The sequence below is a fragment of the Rhopalosiphum padi genome, chromosome 4, assembly GCF_020882245.1.
Source record: "Rhopalosiphum padi isolate XX-2018 chromosome 4, ASM2088224v1, whole genome shotgun sequence".
NCBI lineage: Eukaryota > Metazoa > Arthropoda > Insecta > Hemiptera > Aphididae > Rhopalosiphum > Rhopalosiphum padi.
In genome coordinates this window covers 25,362,451-25,381,391 of record NC_083600.1, presented here as the reverse complement: position 1 = coordinate 25,381,391, position 18,941 = coordinate 25,362,451, and the positions used below count along the sequence as shown (strand labels likewise).

Below are 18,941 nucleotides of genomic sequence, written 5' to 3'. Positions count from 1 at the left end.
TATGTCAATACTTGCTAATTAGTATACTAATACTTGCTTATGCAATTAGTATTTTATGTCTGAGTTTTGTTGGTAAACATCACTTATCATTTTATTATATATAATTTGTTGTTGATGTATAGTAAAATATATTCGAACTTGTTTCGATCATAATAATTGATTTATAAAATATTTATTTTTTTTTTGTATACAAACTACGTATTTTATATAGGTACATGAGACACGACGGATAGAATTTGTGCATATTTAAATTATTCATCATTAATAGAGCGAAATATAAAAACACACTATATTATTAAATAACAATATACATGATAATTGATAGTATAACACATTTGCTACAGCGATTGAAAAATGTTTATAAAAGTACTACTAAAAGTTAATATTAGTGCCTATACATATAGGGCTATCAAAACAATTTGGTTTTATTTAAAATTTGTGTATAAGTAAATATTAATCGCAAAGCCATAATATTAAATACAAAGGTTTAAAAATATTAAAGTTAAAGAAAATTAGCACAAAATTCAGTTTTTAAAAGCTCAAAGTACATAATATGAGATTATATTGCATATAGTTAATTTAATAATATAAAAGCATTCTATATTATTGAGTATTATTAATTTATTATTATGATGAGTATTCTAAACATTTTTTTTTTTTTTTATATAAGTTTATATAGATTTAACAAATATTCGGATAAATAATTGAATACCTATCAATTGTATGATCTAAATATTTCAACCTTATCCGTAGTCTAGGAGATGATAATATAGAAAAAGAAAATTATTGTCGGTAAAAAATCATCACTTGCATAAATAATTGTAAAAATTATATATATAATATTGTTATAACCCGCGGATGTGTATACTATCGCTGCTACAGAGTACGATACCGTTGTACCATCTGTTCTCATGCAAACCTAAAACCTTTATAATACAAGGAAGTAACTAGATATAAATTTCCCTGATCCCATTATCAGAATGTAAAAAAATACACGTAAAAAACAGGTGTTCAATGAAGACCATTAAAGAAAACTTCATTTTTTTATTCCCTTCTCTTTTGATTGTGTGTACCTACGATAGGTAGTTATATATATGTATATATACCTATATGCCTACGTGCGTATAATACGGGGGTGTGGCGGCGGGGTCATGATTAAATGCGACGACGGTCTTGTGCTGCACTGTTCCCACGATGAAAGGGAACGCGGAAGTTTGACGTCTCCCCCGAGATTACGGGACCTCGCGCGCGGGTATATCTATGTATCTATACATGTAGGTGTATAATATAGGTATACACTGCAGCACACTGCAAATGGCACGCACACGTACCTGCAAACCCGCCATCCCTTATTGCAGACGGGAAAATTATTAACCCTTTACCTGGTTGCTTCTTTTTTTTGTTCGTTTTAACCCTATCTTCACCCTCTGCATGAGAAATGTAAACGACGTTGCGGGTGTATATATATATATATTATACGTCTTACCAGACGATGAATCAGCTACATTATATGATATGGTTGTATTTTATTATTATTATTATTATTATATGTATAATATATATATATTAATAATAAAAAAATGTAATTTAATCGTCTGAGCTGCAGAAAAAGACAGTTGCCAGTTGTTGTTGTATGAGAAAGATAATCAGATTTGTTTTGTAATATTTTTTACTCAACAGTAAAACCATTGTACGGAAACAATTTATTTAAAGCAAAACAATTATTTCTATTATTTATTATTTTTACCAAGTGTCATGTTTTTAGGACTAAAAATAGATCGAAATCACTGTAGTATAGTGTCAACTGTCAATATGACACATATTATGTGATAATATATTCTATAAGAATCGCGAACTAAATTGGTATTCAACGATTTGTAGAAAGTGAATGTACATTATCATCAAAAATGTTGTTTTTTTAAAGATAAAAACGTATAAATATGTAGGTTACTATATAGTTCACGGAGAATAGTAACATTCATTTTTCGCTATAAATCAATAATAGGTACGTAAATGCAGTAGTTATCACATTACATCTTAGCCAATATGATACAGCTGATGAAACTATCCCCAATACATTATTCCTAAATGCCTACATAATATTGTTTAAACGATACACAAAACTACTAAACGATATAAACAATAAACATTAATATGAGTGATAAATCACTAATATTTATAGGGAGATAAATTATTCAAGATATTATAAATATAGTATTTAAAAAAAATAGAGTATAAAAATTATTAGTTACTGTTAATAAATGTATGAATATATATTAATCAAAAAAATAATTTGAGATGCTTCACATGATGTATGGTAATGTTGTTAGGTACGACATGTCAGTATATGTGTGTCTATAAATAAATAAAATATGTATTATAAATTTATTGAATATAGATATATGATATAATGTTGCATAATATATGTAACTTTAAGATTTATTGAAATGTACAATAAGCTAAATAATTATTTTATGTATCAGTGCAATTTAATATAATATTCAGTTAAATGATTAAGACAATTATAACTTGTTATACTTGGGTTAGAATAAGGCTGAGGAATTATGGAATTATGTACACAAATATACATAATCACGAGAACGTTACAGTTATAAATGACAATAACATAATTTTTTTATAAACACTTTTTATTCATAAAAATTAAAAAATTACTTCTTATACTATTTTAACCAAAACATGTATAATAAACATTACACGATTATATTTTATAGATACAAGTGATACGACATACCTATATTAAAAATAATTGATTTTAATAATCACAGTATGACAATCATATATTTGTAAGTATTAATTTATCAATATTAATTAAATCATTATTATACTTAGGTAATATAAGATGTATTACTTGTTTTATTTCATACAAATCCAAAGATATTTTTATGGTTACATTTTATCTGTATACCTACTTTTAAATTAAATATAAAAAAAAGGAAATTTGTAGTTTAGTTACTTGTTTATTACTATTTGTAAGTTGTAATAACCATTTAAGAATTCAATATAGATATAACTTTTATACATACCCGTGTAATAATGTTACTGATATTGACTAATATGTTTTTTTATCTCGAACAAGATAGTTTTGCTACTGCTTATTTCTTTCAAATAACACTACTCGATCATTTTTTTAAAGTTTGAAACTAAATTATGTTTTGAAATAACCTATAGACAATAAAGTAATTTATATTAACTATGTTAAACTATTACAAAAGTAATATTAGTTTACTTCTTGATAAATACATAAAAAGTCAAATAATAAATTAGTATGTATATTCAATTATTTACCTATATAATACCTCAATATACGAGTACGGTCTTCTACAATTTAACATAAAACGTACTGCTTCATCAGAAAAAAATAATAAAAATAAAACATTATTATAAAACCAATTCACGCTCACTTCGTTCTTCAGAATTTAAAATATGTACGGACGGAGGCATGAGTATGTCCAATACTTGATGATATATTGTTGTTTATATGGAATTACTAATTGTATATTCAACTCAATTAAATTGCATAATCTCGATTTAAATCAAAATATACCGTTACTTGTGTCCATATATATATATATATATAAACAAACAGTTTTACGTATTTTTTTCTCAATATTCATTGCACGTTTCAACCTAACTTCAGAAGCGACCGCGAATTCTATTATTCCGCGTGTTTCTCACAGATAACATAATATATGTATTATGAACTCGTATACTACAGAGCGGGCCAAAGTATTTTCCCGTTCTTTGCTATCCTGATGTATTTGATTTGAATTGATTGACTAAATTATTCAACATTGAGTTACTAAAATACATAATATATAATATATATGTAGATGTAGTCATTGGCAGTATAAACAATTGACATTATATATAGTATAACAATTACAAATAACACTCTTTCATTATTAGGCGGAATCATCATGTCATATAATACTTTTTAGTTTTTTTATCGTCCAATTTTGTAAATGGGATTTATGCAGTTCTATTTTTGAATGTATGTGCAGTTTTGGAGAGAAGACTTAAAGAATCTAAGCATCTCAGATCTCTAAAAGTGTATACAAAAATCCAGGAATAAAATCTATCTAAATCTAAATTATTCATATCTATACCTATTATTTGTTTTATACATAAAATACATTTCAATTAGGTACATCAAATTACATTTTTACGAATTCAATACTAAATAACCTTTTGGCTTTTGTGCCTACGAATATTGGTGTCAGAACTATATTTACCTAATAATGTCTAATACAATTACTATAAACGATTGAAATCATGATGCATGGACCACAGTATCACATTATATACATACAGGTGTAACAAGCAGTAAGCACTATACAACATTAAAACGCATACCACGTAACAAACTATGTAATTTTTTCTTAGATTTCTAATATCGTATATTACGTATATTTAAACTATTTAAAAAATATATTTATAAAATGTGTGATTGCCGGAAAATATATCTGTTTGACAACATATTAATCAAGTTGGAAAAGTTTTATTATGGAAGTATAAAATAAGACACTTGTGTTGTAAATGATGAATGGGGGTGTAAGGGAGTGTAGTCTACATAATATATACTATACGATCTAAATTTAACACCATCTCCCCCCCACAAATGAGTTATAAAAATGAAATTCCTTGTATTTACATAAACGTTAACTTCAAAACGGTGAGATTCGCACATCGAATTACATATTGTCATATTATATATACGAATTGTCACGCGCTATATTCGGCTACGATTGAACAGCTCTTGACCGGAAATTCGTGTGCCTATCACGAGTCTCTTTAAGTTACGTACTCAAATTTCTGTTTTACAACTGCATAAATGACGCCCCTACAGTGCGTATATCTGAACTGTCGTCTGTCGTCAACGTGCAGTCGGACTTAAAAATCGCTAAAATATTTAATATTACACGTGATCGTGGCTTTCAAGAAACTGAAAATTCGCGTGAACCGGGCGATTGACCCGGGACGTGGGCCCCACTCGTCCTGTCCTGGAGACAACTCTCGGTTGTAACGCGACACCAAATCGTGTCGATAGGTGTATATCATATAAATATTTAATAACTTTGCGTATGATACGCACAATACCTACCACAACTGAATAGATTATCCTATTGGTGAACATATATACCATCAGCGCATGATTTTATATATATATATATACGACGGCGTAGTCCAAGTATAATATTATTTAATAAACACGCGGGAAGTGAGCTATTTCAGTGGTAATCCACGATCGACTATTTTTTTTTTTGTTCTCGGCATCTATATATAAATTCACCAAACTGTTTTTTAAAGAATAACGCGGGTGCAATAATCCACCGGATCTGACGGGTACGCGACACCCCCAGTAGATATAGTCACGGGCACCGGATAAATCGGTAATAATAATATCATGTGATGTGACGTGCAGCGGGTGGCGTCTGAAAACTCCGAGAAACCGTTGTCGTCGTCGTCGTCCCATTTCATATTGTAGAGCGTTACGCACGACTCGCTGTATATACGCACGCCGCCGGGTCCGTCTGCCGGCGGCTATGATAAACTTGTCACCGGACAATAAAATTATAATACCTAATAATATTTATTATACATCCATTACGCGTTCACACACTCGGCGCGGGACAGTAGCCGACAAATAGTTGGGTTCCATAATATATGTATATATATATATATCGACATTCCTTACTGACACGCATACACACGAGGTAGGTTATTATAACGACGACGACGACGACGACAACGACAACGACAACAACAACAACAACAACAACAATAATAATAATATTATACATTATTATACGTTCCAGTGCGAATATGATAATAATATAGTTATATAATATTGTATAGGTATTGTGTTAAGTGTAGCTGGTCGAGCGGGTGGCGCGAGTCGTGCGAGCCGGCGAACGATCGGGCGGACCGCGTGCGCGGAAGGGAGCCGCCGCCGCCGCCTGATCGGACACCGGTGACGTCACGTGAGTCAACGGCCGGGCGGCCGCCGACCATCGTGCCACTGTGACCTACTAGTCAGGTTGTTGGCCTCGACTGTTCGTCCGCGGCGGTGGTAGTGGTGGTGGTGGTGGTGGTGGTCGCAAACAGAAGAAGAAGACGACGACGACGGCTGCGGCCGCGCGGTCGACGCGTTCACATCACACACCACACGTATATATAATATAATATAATAATATATACCTAATATATCGTGCGCGCGCACACCGCGTACCCGCACGTCGACGACGAACAGTCGCGTCCGGCGGCCGCGTCGTCCTCCCTCGACACTGGGTCACCTAACCGCCGCCGCCGTCGTCCGGATCTATCTATGCAGGCCTCGGCTTTTCCTGGTTCGTGGAACTCGTATTATAGTCGTCGTCCCTCGCCACCGCCACTGCTGCCGCCGCCGCCGTCGGAGTTTGTGTGTTTTGTACGTATTTTTGTCGGAACTACACACAGTCGTTGAACCCCGTTCGCACGCACGCACCAGGAAGTAAATATAATAATAATATATATAACTAGAGCGGCTGCTGCTGCTGCTGCTGCTGCTGTTGCAGGTGGTAACGCGTATAATGTATAGTAATGCACTCGCCGTCGTCCCCGGTGCACCGTATAATATGTTATGTATACCTACCGTGCGGTGCATTACGGAAATCATCCCTTACGGCTTAAACTGACTGCTGTCTGCTGTTGCACACACGTACGCGGCGCGACGATCCCTATTTATTTTTATTTTTAAATTCATACCGCACACCTTTTTTACATTGGCTATAGACTAGATATGTATATATATATATATATATATATATAATGTCGGACTATAGTCAGATGGATATGCGCATATGTACACGTTTTTCGAGCGAGGGATTTGAACGCACGGTCGATCGGGTTTATATACGCGTATTTTTTTTCATTATTATTTAATTCATTGAATCGACATTACGTTTTCAAAAGCTTACAATAATAATATTAGGTACATACTTATAATATGAACTGTTGTCGTTGTTTTTTTTATAACTAGTCTTCAGGTTGCTCTTCGTGGTCTTCTTAACAACTACAATCTTAACTCTTGAGGTAGGCGCGTGGTGTCGGCTCTATAGTTTGGATGTTTTTTCGCTGGTTTTAAAATGGATACTGAACGTACGATTTTCGTTATCACCGTATAACTTGCAGTAATTAACATTTCATCTGCAGGATGAACTTGCAGTGATTTAATAAAGGATGTAGGATTATATCGTAGGATCTCACGTAGCGTTGTGTATCTTTGATTTTGTTTTTTGTTAATGTGTGTTTTAATGAAGGTTATCTTTTAGTTTAAGTATATCCCTTAAGTGTTTCACGTTTCACTGAGTAATTTTTGGTGTTCCATTGGATTTTTTCATTGTTAATTTGTTCTAAAGTAGGAAGTAATATAGTTTTCACTTAAACCGCCGAAATAATTCGTCAAGTTAAACAGTAAAAATGTCTAATAAGAAAAACGTTCAAATTTACACTTAAAAAAAAAAAATATTTAAAATGTTTAATTATATTATGTATCAATTCATCAATGTATGTTAACTATGTATAAACGATGTTTGTATTAAATTAATTTAAAAATAAATAAATAAAATTAAATCTATTATAATTGTATTATACATTAATATTGGTATAATAACTTTCAATTCATTTTACTAATATAATATATTCAATGGTTTAGTAAAAATGTTAATTAATAATGCACCAATCTCTGGTTTTTATCAATTTTTTTTGACTGTTCGTCAAAACTTGTTTCTCCGGACTCTTTTATCCTAGGACTAGGTTAGTACTTATTGTTTTGGGCTAACCTTTAAATGTTGTTATGTGTTTTAATAATTGTGGTGTCATCTACAAATATTGCCAACTGACAGTGCTATGCTGTTAATATTGCACATTATTTAAATTCATATGCTACACCTATTTTTAATTCCATTTACTGCACGTGTCATATTCCATGTGTGATACGTATATATTTGTAGTATTTATAGATCCAAATTACGTCTGATATTTTGAAGTATAAAATAATGAGAATGCGTAATATATATTATTATAATGTTTAAGGGAGTTAATACACCGAACAATAAATTGATTTTTTTATTTACTCGTACGAAATAACTAATAACTTGTTCGAGATTTTTGTTCACGAATGGTTTACCCCAGAATTTGCTTTGTTGAGGAGGCTGATAGTTTGTCATATTAGTAAGACTTAACTAGGATCCATCAAGAAATTAGTTTATGATAATACATTGAGCAAGTCTTTTGTATAGCAACTTTCATACAAGTTACAATTATAATACATATAGTTACGTCTTACGATAATACGTATTATGTTCACACAATGGCGAAAGCATTTTTAAATTTTCTTGTTAGTTGGGGAGGGCTTGTTAGTTGGGGAGCCCCCAGCCACGCCTGGAGATGTAACGGCTTTATGTACACATAATATTATACATATAAGTCGTTTTTATACTGTATAGCTGTTATATGTGTGTGTGTGTATGCATTATATATTTCAATGAAATGATTCGTATTGAATACAATGTATCTGTCTTTTGGGTGCATCGATAAACTTTTATAATAATAAGCGTGTTCAGTGTTCACTCGTAGAGGCCGTATAGCATTACCTACTACACACGTATTATTCGAAAGATACGATGATAAAATATTACAAGAACACATGACGTCGTATTATGAGGTCTCTACGCGTATTGTGCTCATACAATATTTATCGCTCTCAAACCGACAAAACCATAATAACAACATATTGTCATATACATAATATTACATACCTGCAGCGACTGAACGTTAACACCCTTAATTGTGTGCACGTCTTAAGCAACGCATCTGTAAACCATATTTACGACTTGTAGTATTATTATTATTATCATATAGACGAAACAAGCTGCGTGTATCATATATATTATGGTGAAACGTTGATCGTTAATTTTATAATCGATATAATATGGCATCGTAGTGTCTTAATTTTTATCCAAGATAATGTAATCTACGATTTATTATACTGCACAACTTATTGTCGTTTATAAATTTGTAATCTGCATTCTTTATATAAAAAAAAATTGTTTAATTAGTAAATATTATGTAGTATGTACACATGGTATATATTAATTGTATGACGGATGTTTTATGCCAAACAAGTAAAAATAGTTACGAGTATAAATAATTAAAATATAAATTATTATTTCATATTTATAATAATTATATTTTTTAGAAAATCACGTATATTTTAATATATTTTTAATGATATTTAGTAAGTAGTATTAATGTTATGAACTATATGTACTGTACTTGATAAGACATAAAAATGTAGTGCATAAAATAAAAAAAAATATATTAATAATTTGGATTTTTTAATCAGCCCTTAGACCATAAATTAATATCATTTAATTTAGTATTTCACATAAATTGTAAAGATATTTTGTTTTTATAAGATTATTTATTCTAACACTAAAATCATATTCAATCAAAGTTTTAGCTTTATAATTAAATAGGTAACATAATAATATGTACACGTATATGGTTTAAATAAATTATGATTGATTACATTTATTTGTATGTTAGTAAATTAATGGTTATTATGCTAAAACTGTACCATTAAAAACTACTTTTTGGCATTATTAAGTATGAAATATCCCCGCCTACTCCCATATAAAGCGATAAACTATATATATATATATAGGCACCAAAATGTATACTCGTTATACGCAAAACTATTGCCAAAAAAAAAAAATCTTCAATTGGAATACACATAGAATTTAATTGAAAGAAAATCACAAGGCTTCTACTATATAGAAGTTATATTGCAACCATATTGAATAATGAGTATTCATTTATATTTTATTCGTACAACATTTTTAAATTACAGGTTGTTTTATTTCGTGATTAGTTTTAATCCCAATGACTCAACCAATTATCTGTAAATAGGTAGGTAGGTTTAAGTACTATAAGTACATTGACTGAGACGTGCATACATGAGAGGGGTAGGCTTCTTTATATTTTCTTTTGTATTTGCTTAAGAATTACGATTTCCGATATTTCCATCACTATAATATTTAACATATGTCAAATGTACAGTTAACGACGCGCGTCATTGCGTCAAATGAAAAACAAAAATTATTTAAAACAGTGACCTAGTTGCATTTACTTCATTAGAACCGCATTGTCTGATAATTCATTAACTTTCAATTTAAAGTGAGCTTATATAGATATACGAGTATACCTATATCTGACTACTAACTGTTGCAACAGCAAACAGACAGAGTACATATATCTTCGTTTTAAATGTCTGTTCTCGTTGAACCCCGTTAAAATTGCAAGAGACAATAATTAATGTTATAATATGTTATGAAGTATTTTGTTTGTTTTGAATATATTGAACGCATTCTTTCTTCCGGGGTAAACTATTATAATGCCTATAGTATAAATTAATATTTGAATATAACCGCCTGGACAGCGATAGACAACGATAATTTGGTGTAAATACAATATTGTTATAACACGTCCCTCATTAGGAAATGTACGTAAATCAATGTCCTAAACATAATATGCACGTTCCAAAATAAAATTGTTTAGCCCCGTAATAGTGTGTTTCGAATTATCATGAATGTTTGACAATAATTTTAGTCAAACTGATGGTTCATAAAAAAAATAAGTAAAACCTATATGACACATGTTAATTTTGTACTTAATATAATATAATGTACATACCGACATATTTCATTAAAATTAATTCTATATAGTATAAATTTATCGTGTAGGTATTCTAAGTAGGTTTAGCTATACCTAGCTTTATCTGTCGGCTTAAGAAAATATTGGATAATATTATTTTTATTTTTTTGGAATTTTTTCGACATTACAATTCTATATTGTGTTTTATAATCTCAAAATGTTATTATAAATAATAATAACACAATAATACCACTAACATTTAACGATCAGTTTCAAAACTTATAATTTATTCTATTTTATCCAATGATATTTACTATTTATTTTATGATATAACTAACTGTAACAATAATATTTATACGCCTTATAGCATGCGTTAAGTAATTTTTTTATATTAATTAATCTTTCATATTGCCATACTGGTAACCAATATATATAAAAAACACTTAATTTGACAAGTAAAATAAAGAAATATCTTCATTCGTCGAGAGCCATAACATATCTAAAAAATAAAATAACGAGAATATATTGTGTGTTATTCACCGCTATATTCATTTTTTTAAATTACATTTATAAGTAAAACATAAAACATATAACATTATTGAATTTTTACTTACATATTTATTACGTCATATTTTACATTGTTTATGTTATTAATGAATACTATAGATAAATTAGGAAGATAAATTTGTTACAATTAACAACTCTATAATGGTATATATTGATTCGATAAATGTGATAACGAACTGCATAGTACTTAACTGCGATTACGTACTATTATTAATTATTAATTTAGAACTTTTGTAATATCAAATTTTTTTTAAAAGAGTCTTAAAGCTACAAAGAAATATTTACTAAATTCTATAATGTGGTTAGAAAAAGTCTGCTCTGCTTTGTATAATAAAATACTATAATAGTACCGAGGAAGTGAAAATATTTATAAATTGAATGCAATGTTTTATATCTTCAAATGATCCATCTAAGCTAGAAAGAACAGTTGTATTGATAAACAAATACAAACTATATTTAATTTTAGTGTAACTAAATATACAGGAAATATTATTATTGGTGTCTCAACATTTGAATAAGTATAGAAATAAGCCGATTTAAAACGCAATGATAAAATGACAATATTATTAAACGCAGGGTCGGCATTTCAAACTTCAAACGTGTACCGCGGCGTTGTGTACAACACGAACCGCACAAGAAATCCGATAACTTATACACAATAAACAATATATACATCTGTGTAAGTACATCATAATAATATTATAACAATCTAATGGTATAAAAAACATGAGTGAATAATCACGGGTTTCAGGTACAAAGGACAAGAGGCATCTATTATTTTCCCAACATATTATAAAGATATCATTGTCAATTATATCAATAGGTTTTAAACATTTTAACCTTCCAATATTCCATTATTGTGATCCTTGATTTTGAACCATTTATACTTTATAGGATGAATAATGCCTTTAAAAACTAAAACCAAGTCTCCAATATATTGATTTTACTTTGATATAATTTTTTTTCCTTTTTCTAGTTGGAAATTATATAATTTTCAATTAATGTTGACACTTTTTTCTTTATAGACATCTTAAATTTTTAAATAATTTGTTGTTAGAGCAATTACAAAATATTTAAAATGCATGGACATGATTTCTATTACTATTTAAAGTTCATATTTCGACAAAATTGTCATTATCACGAAAACGTTTAAGTAATTTTAATAACCAAGGATAGAAATAGTAAAAGTAGTAGGATGTAGTAAGTATTATAATGTTATTATTGTCATTTGAAATTTTGATAAAATTGGATAATTTAAACGAAAAATAACAATTTTTTTTCTAGCTACTTCAGTTATTTATGTTTTCATAAAAAAATTATTAATTATAATTTATAAGAACTTGAAACTTTTTGCTTTCTGTAGGTACATAATTATTTTCTGTATACAATGATATTTTTAAAATATTTAAACACCATTAATTTATGGTATTTATATCATCGAACTTATTCACATCATTCTACAGTATACGCAATATCGACTTATATAAACTTTATTTGACTTATTTATAAATATAAATAATTTTATAAGATAAAATATATTATGTAATATTTTTATCAGAATTTATTTCGGCATATACAATATAAAATGTAGGTACTAATAGAAAAATAAATTTCCAATATAGGTACTATAGTATAGATAAATTATAGAATATCATTAAAAATAGAGCCAGCAGATACATCGATATCCGTTCAAAATCGTATAATCATAATATTATGTTACGACCAAGGCTCGGGACTTAAAGCATTTGCTTATTTTTATGGATTGACTTAAAATGTAGCAGAGTGCTATAGAAGTGTATACCATGTTACAACACGTTCAATTATGAAATTTAAAAGTTCTTTTTCAATGATTTTTTAAAAAGATGCTTATTTCCAGTTTTTCTGATTATTTTTGTTTTTTGACCAGTTTTCATACTTTTTATAGATTTTTCAGAAAATCCCTCGGAAAATCTATAAACAATAAGGCAAAATGTCTGGAAAGTGAAGATTGACTTTTTTATAATATAAAGATTTATTTTAATTTTTTTATTTTTTTACTAGAAACTTTTCCTAATCATTTTGTTTCAATATTATTTGTAATCTTTAATTATATTACTTTTAGTACAGTTACAAATTATGTTTAGTTACTTTATCATGTAAAAAAAGTTTTTTTTTTTTTTGATTTAATATTTTAGCTTAAATTTAAGGTTTTAAATGCGTATTTGAGTGCTTATAATGATGTTTTGAAGAGCTTTTTAAGCGCTTATTTTAATGATTTTAAGTGCTATATGTCCCGAGTCCTGGTTATGACTTATTGAATACAAATTTTACACATCTATTATAATGACCTACTCGATGACGATGTATAATCAAAACCTATATGATACTACCTATACAGTAGAGCGCTTTTCCCTGCGTTTACAATCCATGTGATGGCGATAAATATGGGAGTATCGTATATTCGTATCGATAGCATACATGCATACAATGTCCTAATAAAATATCACGAAGGCGCAGACTTTTAATAAAATGCTAAACACATTAACATACAAATTACATCATTAACTTAAGTATTAAATATTTTTTAAGTACAGATGTACCTATATATTATTTATAAGGTTAATATTATAATTATAAATAATAGAAGTTTGTAACTTTAATTTTTAAATGATATATTTACGTTTACTCTGGACAATAACACGAGTTTTGAATGGGTAATAGTAAAAAATTATATCAAAGCCTTGATATTTTAATAAAACATAATTTTAGTATTTTAAGTATAATATTACATTATGTGTATCTATGATAATAATATTATATTAATATATTGTCATGTTTATTATGTTATTTTAGAACATTATTCCGCGTTTATACAGCACTATTAGACTACAAAGTTCAAATATTATGGATTTTTACAATCACACATAATATGTTGTGGCGTACACATATAAATAAAACCCTAGCAAGATTACTAGCACAGGGGTAATGACACAAAACAATGGAACAGTGATATATACACCTGTCGTTTTATGCAATTAAGAAAACATATTATGATGAATGAACATATATTTTTTATTTGAACTTGAAACTATACTGCCAATATTATTTATGTGTACCTACGCAATACGCATTTCTAAGTATAGGTACTCGCTGCCGTAGTATATTTGTGAAGTATATTATTTTATTTTTCATTACTATATAATTTATAATACTCTAAGAAATTTCATATTTAATTATCTTGGTTTACGTTTATGATAAAATAAAACTTAACATATAATAAAATGATCTGTTCAAATACATACATAATGGTATGTTCAAATCAAAAATGCATTTGCTATTTAAAATTATGTTCTGAATTATAATACTTCAAAACGAAATACTCTATATTCTTTGTACTTAATCTTATTTTTAAATTATGATATATAAAACAATTTCAGACAAAATAGTATTTATAATAAATATACCTAATATAGGATGATTCTTTTATCGAACAATACTCATTATTCCAAAATTCATTAACGTTAAAAAGTAATTTCCAGTCGAAATTAATAAACAAAAAACGATTTTAAAAAAAAATTTTATTTTTTAATATATTCTATCGTTATATTTTATTAATTTAAAAATATTTAATTTTTTGAATGACAATATGCATTTTTAATTTCATATTTAGAAGCAAAATACTTTTTTTTAAGTATTTTAATACACAAAAATTGAAATTCGGACGAGTAGTTTTTGAGTTTTAAGTATTTAAAATTAAAGTGAGCGGAGTGGAGTGGTACGGAAGAAAAACTACAAACATTTAGTCTGCTATTCTACTCACAGCTCATCTATGCTTTTAAGTTTAAATAATTATCTCATAAACAACTCATCCGAATTTCGATTTGTATGTACCAAAATACTCCGGCATATATTCTGCTTCATTCAGAATATGAAATTAAAATATATGCTGTTATTCAAAAAAGTAAACAACTTAAAAAATATAACGATAAGAAATATCGTTTTATTTTGAGTTTTGACTGGAAATTATGTAAAAAAAATATTTTCAAAAATTTAGATTTTAAAATAATAAGTATTGTTCAATAAAACAATCATTCAGTATAAGTACCTACCATAATATAGATATATAAGATCAGAATTCAGTAAAACCAGTAGGTAATTTTTTATTTTTCCTAATAATATAAGTTCAAAAATAACAATTAATTTATAATAAAAATTTAATAATTATTTATATAATGAATAAGACACTTTGATTTCATGCATGTGTAATAAACACATTATGTATAAATTAAAATTAATCTACTTAAAAATGTTTTCAATAGTTTGGTAATTTTAAAAAATGTGTGACGATTATCGAAAATATTCAGAAAAACATTAAATTACATTATAATTTTATACATTTATTATCATTTATCACTAGATATACCAATAATTTTTTAAACTCCAAAACAACAATTTTACCATAAAAAATCACGGTTTCGTGTTAAAATTTTTCAACATCTTGTTATTTTATGTATTTATCTCTTTCCTTACATTAATATTGGTGAAATAAAATTTTGCTTATCATGTACAGGTATTTATATTTTGAAATAAGAACTCAGATAATAGTGGAAAACAAATTTCCTATTTTACCCGATAAAATAAATTTATTTGTTCACAATAATATGTACAACTTAATAAAATATAAAAATGTCAATATAAAAAAATACCTACATGGCTTTATATATTTGTATCTGGTGTTGTTGAAAATTGATAATCATTAAAAGCTATAGTAGCTAATAATTACGATACCTTAAAAATATTTATGATGTTGTTAATGTTGAAATTTATTCTATGCAACATACATTACTCCATCAAAAATGAGGTATTGTTTACTTCTAAAGTACATGGGTATATTGGTAATAATAATAACACAATTAATAATACTATAATAAATGTGATTTGACTTTTAAAAATGAATAGCTATAAATTATTTGTAGACTTTAACGAAAGTCTATATTATATAATAATATGATACAATTTTTTGATTAATACCGTAAATGCTATAATGATATACATGTAACTATGCAAAGTAATGTATTCTACTATGCTAATATTAGTAGTATTAAATTCGTTTATGTATAATAATTGTTTTATATAAAATAATAAATATATCATATATTGTATACACAATTTCTGAATTATTAAAACATATAAAATAGGTATATATTATAATGTTATTAGTGGAAATGGAAAAGCTAGATGAGCATGCTTAAAAACGAATAATTATTGTTTTCCAATATATATATAAGATGTATATTGAAACAAGAATATGTATAGGTACAATTGTGGCAACACTATGATACACGCCATATGCCGACAATATATATAACACATCAGTAGGTAATATAATTGATTCGAAAGAAAATTCAATAATTATTTCACAATGCGTTCTAAAGAAGTTTATATCGTATATACAATAATAACAGAACCAGTATTGAATCTCAAAGTATAGACGTGTAAAAGAAGATACAAGACTGTGAGAGTATGCACGTATTCAATAATATAATATATAAGCCATGTGATATCAACAATGTTGTTGTGTGCAAAAATTATGATTACATTGTTTATTGGTCGCGAATATAATAATAATAAAGAGAAGAAGAAATATAAGAATAAGAATTTATTCGGGCATTCACGGGCGTTGTTCACCGACGTGTCGTCCTTGCCACGTCCTCGAGGCACAGCACGCGTTTGTGCCAAAAGAAAGCCAAAATAATTTTGTTCACGTCCTGCACAATGGGTGACGCGCGGGTGCGGTTTCACATCGATCCGCAAAGAAAGGAAGAAGGGAAAACAAAAAGAAAGAAAAATCGGTTCAAATTATCTTTCTCGGCGTATTTAAAGAAAAAAAATAATAGTATCTAATAATAATATACCATGAACAATACATATTAATATTATAAATTATAATATACAACTATATGAAAGGCGTGAATCGCGATCTTGTTTCTTTCTTCGCTGTAATTGTTGTATACTAAGGATAATATTAATATACGTTCAGGATATTAGGTTTGGAAAATTGGGGAGGGGAGCTACAATTATTTTAAATCTTCAATATTCGTTTATATTAATCTTGGTATCAACACTATACAATGTGTACAAACAAATAGTCTAAAAACCATACAATTTTCTCATAGTATAATAAATATTAGATTTAATTTTACATTATTTTATAAAGTTTTATATTTTTTTTTAAACAATTTTTAAGGACTATTATCCTTCGTATAAACATTAAAGTAACTAAGAAATTATTTATTCTAATTTTACACAAAATACATTTTTTTCAATAAATTTTCAAAAAAAAAAATCATTCGTATAATAATTTACAATAAAAAAAGTTGGTAATAAATTGAAAAAAGAAGTTTTTTCATCATAAAATACTCCTTAAATGGTATAAGAATGTGAATAATTGAAAATATGTGGTCTTTTTAAGTAGGTACATACTGAAAAATTCCTAAAATTATAGTTTAAATAAATTTATTATTGAAAAAAAAATGGTGCTGAGTACTGATAGTTCTTGGTGAATGACCCTGTTAAGGATATGGTTATATAATACATATTAATGTTATATTTATTATATATACTCATTACTTAATAACATAAGCTTGTGCGTGTATGATATTATAGATACGCGTACGTTTACTAATTTTATTCAACTTATAGTGTTACATTGTACTGTAATGCCCCGGAGGACAGCAAATATAATATATACCTGCCTACATAATATATGATATACGAAAATAGAAATGAAAAATGTACGCGAGCTGGTACAATTTCATAATACACGGTAATAATAATAATAACTCCGAACACGACGGCGGCGACAAGGCGACCGAGGGGAAAATGAAGAAGATGAAGAAGAAGAATATTATTATTATTACAGCGACGACGACGGCTGTGTGTATACAAAACGCGCGATAATAGAAAGAGAACTCGGAACTAGTATGTATATAAAAAAAAACACTCCTTCCTCCTCTCGTGATATTTCATTGTATATACACACGAGCACACTCTCGTCCGACACTATACCACAGCGATATATATCATATTGTTATACTATTATTATTACACGTTTAATAATAGGCATATATTATATATATATCCTATAATATATTATAATATACATATAGGAGTTTATTATAATATGGCTGGCGTTTTGTGACGACGCCCGGCGACGACAAGTGAGCACATCGGCGACGGCTTCTACGTTAAATTACATACAATATACATTTATGATATATATATATATATATATATATATGATATTCTATGTACACCGCATGTACGTATATAGCCGGTCAACGAACTTCACGTGACCCCCCGCAACAAGTGTGTACGCGCTTTTTTTCTCCTTCCTTCCACGTAATTAATATATATGTTACACAGCATATACGCGGTTGCGAACGACGAAGACGTCCACGGCGTCCCTTGTGACACACATTTTGTTATTATATACATAAACGCTCAGACATATAAACATATATACACACAGATACAATACGAGATATTACATACAATATAATATGAGTATAAGTCGCAAATAGCCGGAATTTATTTTTTTCGGAAGTGGGTCCCTCAAGTCCAGCATAATATTGATTTTAAAAATATTAGACGTAGTGTCTTCATACCCACCAACTGTA

General features: G+C 28.3%; 1 long non-coding RNA gene across 1 annotated transcript; it reads left to right on the top strand.

Annotated features, from left to right (window-relative positions):
• Window positions 1-6,257: 6,257 nt before the first annotated feature.
• On the top strand, window positions 6,258-14,407 carry LOC132930353 (uncharacterized). The gene is made up of 3 exons (XR_009662215.1): window positions 6,258-6,511; window positions 11,860-11,962; window positions 14,116-14,407. It is a non-coding gene; the product is annotated as an uncharacterized LOC132930353 (long non-coding RNA).
• The last annotated feature ends 4,534 nt before the right edge of the window (window positions 14,408-18,941 follow it).